This window comes from Etheostoma spectabile, chromosome 19, assembly GCF_008692095.1.
Source record: "Etheostoma spectabile isolate EspeVRDwgs_2016 chromosome 19, UIUC_Espe_1.0, whole genome shotgun sequence".
Lineage (NCBI taxonomy): Eukaryota > Metazoa > Chordata > Actinopteri > Perciformes > Percidae > Etheostoma > Etheostoma spectabile.
The window spans coordinates 16623507-16626900 of record NC_045751.1 but is presented as its reverse complement, the minus strand read 5'-3'; positions in this window follow the sequence as shown (position 1 = coordinate 16626900).

Sequence of the window (3394 nt, the reverse complement as noted above, 5' to 3'; positions counted from 1 at the left end):
TATTGCAGAGTACATCTAATTCTCTTTGTCAGTAGCAAAGTGTCAGTCTGTGATTTTCCGCTCCCTTTATCTCCTCCAGCGTCTTCACGGACGTGGTCTGCGGCTGTGTGTTGCGTCTGCAGCAGCACAGTCCAGCAGCAGCACTTCCTGAGTCTGCAGGGGGCGTCAGTGGGCAGTACAGCAGCGCCCTCGCCCGACAGGACTGTACGGTACTACTTCATCTCACAAAAAGATTTACAAGTACAGTGTACAACGCATTTTGGTGTGTCAAGAGTTATAACCGTTTTTTTACTTGTCATTTATGTAAACTCTTGATGTTAATCTTTGACTATGATCATTTGATTGAATAGTCAGTCAACAATTCCACTTTTGGTTACAAAAAAACCATTGTTACTTCCCCAAAAACCCAGTTCATCAGAACAAGAAAAGAAACTTCCTAGTGCTGAACCGACACGTCTCAGCTCAAATCAAACCAGCTGTGACTCAGCTGGTCGAGTCTCAGAGGCGGTTTTAGAACGTACAGTAGGGACGTCCCTGTTCCAACTGCCATAGAGAAGTCACTTGTAACAGTCAACTACACCTGTAGAATAAATTATCCGGAATCCCGTTTATTTCTTTGTTACAAACGGTCAACTGGTCAAACATGGCCGAGTTTAGACCGAAGGCTCACGAGCATGGCGTGTGGTTGAGTGAGCTAGAGAATGACTGAAGAGGAGAGAGCTGGTTGTTGCCAAAGCAGTGATCCTGATCTGTTTTGGTCAATTCATCATCATATAGACGCAACAAATGATATTCCAGCTACAAAAAGAATAAATTTGAAGTTGGAGTTACAGAGTGTGTCGTTGCCATGGAGAGGATGTACCGTCTGTCGCATTGGGGTGAATTGGCACGTTTTAGAATGTTTCAGACCAGCACGCGTCAAGTTTAACTTGTCTCGTCGCAGATTTGAACTGGAATAATAAGCTCTCTGCAGAGAGGGCCAGAATTCAACCTTTGCCTTCACATGCTTATTTTACTGCACACCTGTCTGCCAAAGCTGCTGGTTTACATAGATTGTTTGAACTTGCTTGTATGTTGTGCAAGAAGAAAAATTCATTTTCTTGGCCGTGTGCGTGTGCAGATATAAGGCTAATATCATGTGTTTATTTTGTGAATTTTCATGTATGCTGGCTCTGGTCCTGGTCCCCTCCCCTGTTGTGGCCTCCCCTCTACCTGCGCCGTTGTTCCTCCTCAGCAACGGACGCAACGACCACAACCTTACGGTGCTGTATCTGCCTGAGGGGGGACACACTGCTTGGTAAAGGCTTGTTGGCGTGTTTTTTTTATACTTGCAAACTCGCCGCCTTTGGTGACAAATGTCGTTTATAGGTGTCAACCACATTTGTACGTTCACTCGTGTAGCTTCGAAGAGATTAAAGCTACAGTGTGTAGTTTTCGTCTCCCCTGTGATGATTCTAAATAATGACAAACAAAACTGTTGCAGCATCCGCGTGATACAAGCCTTTGGTTCGTCAAGGCCCTCGCCCACACTGTTATTAGTAACCAAGAGGGATGACCGAGGATCAAAAAAACACGATGGGACTCTTCAGGAAGCATCATTATTACGGATTACCGATACTGGGTTTTCCAGGCTGATACTGATGCTTATTTGTAGTTAATGAAACCAATAACTGATATCTGGAACCGATATGCATTACAGTGAAAATGAAAATCTGTAAGTTAAAAATGCAGATTTTGTATGTACACAACTCAAAACACAAAACTATGTTTAAAGGCTTTAACATTATTTAATAAATGAGAAACTTTCATCATAATAAACCCATATTTGAAGGTGAAGGTGTACTCGTGCTCGTATATGCTCACGCATTGTTCATTGCAGTCTCCCTAATCACCAGAGGGCTACAGAGAAAAATAATCTGTGAATGAGCAAGAAGTAGTAGAGAAGAATAAACGGAGCCGCAGGCTGCCTGACAATATAACCATGTTAAAACAGACGTACTGCAAACTTTACATTTTATCTACTCATGTTTTTCCACACTCTACAAGCAAATTTGACTTCATTTCCCAGTTTGGTGTCTCTCTCTCTGGAAATCAGATTTATCTTCATTGTCATTGCATTGGTAGTTGAATTTTACAGTTTATGGCCGCGTCTGATTGTATATTCAGGGCTGGGCCAGTCCCCCCACATTCAGCCCACATATACTGTAACGTTTTTCTGTTACTCTACAGTCAGTGTAAGTTAAGAGTGAATAAGGGTACACTTTAGGCCAATTAGCGGGGTATTCTCACAATGCTTCTGATGGCTAGGGAACTGGCACAAAGCAACTAAGAGAGACAGTAAACGGGAGAGAGAGGGTAAAGAACTGTAACTAAAACTCTGTCAAAATGAAAGTTGCAGTTCAATCCCCCACAGCACTGAATTAACAAGACAATGCTCACTTTTATAGCTTTCGCCTCTTACTCACATTATTTCCAACAAAATTGCATCACCGTGACAACATAAAACATCCCAAACTTCATGGATAAAACTATGAGATAAAAAGCACACATCACTGATCTGTTGTACAGTAATATTCTGTGGTCTAGCTCAGCTAAAAACAAGAATCCACAGCACGTTAGCGTGTCATTCACTATTTTGATTCTTCACTTCACCTGACTTTACCAGTTCAGATAACCCACTCGGCTCTTCTATTACGACATGTTAACCAACCACAGCACATTTTACACAGACTCGTTTATGGACCACAGTGGCACAAACACTGGAATGGATATTTGGCATTCATGGTAATTACATCTTAGATTTTGTTCTCAGTAATTTCAGTTTTTTATGACACTCTGTGCTCTCTCCCCTCTCAGGTCTCTACATCTGTACTGAGGCTCTGACCCTGAAACTCCCTCCTCCACCCCCGCCTTCCCTCCAGCCCCTCCCGTTACCACCCTCACTTTGAAGCCAACCCCCGCCGCTCCAATCCTCCCGTCCTCCCAGGGAATTACCCTGGACTCACTTGCCGCCTCTGGGAGGCCCTGCCCCGGTCCTCCCTTCCACACCGCCACAACCCTCGGCCCGTTGGTTCTCTTCCTGCTGGGTTCCTTGGAGAACCACCTCTCCCCTGGTCCCAGGGCTGTCAGGCCAGGCGCCCAGGCGACATGATCCTGTCCCCGCACGGGCATCACCAGCCAGATCCTGCCGGGCTGGGGCCCCCCGGAGGGGCAGAGGCCCGTGTTTGTACGCTACTACTCGAGCGAGGCGGACGACGTGGAGATCTCCTGGCCAGTGACTCGTATGACAGCGTGGTCATTGTTCCACCAGGTATGCTCAACTGACAGACCAGCAGAACGGACGCGGCGGCGGCAGTGGCGGCCAGCAGCGTCAGCTGTGGCTGCAGCCAACTCT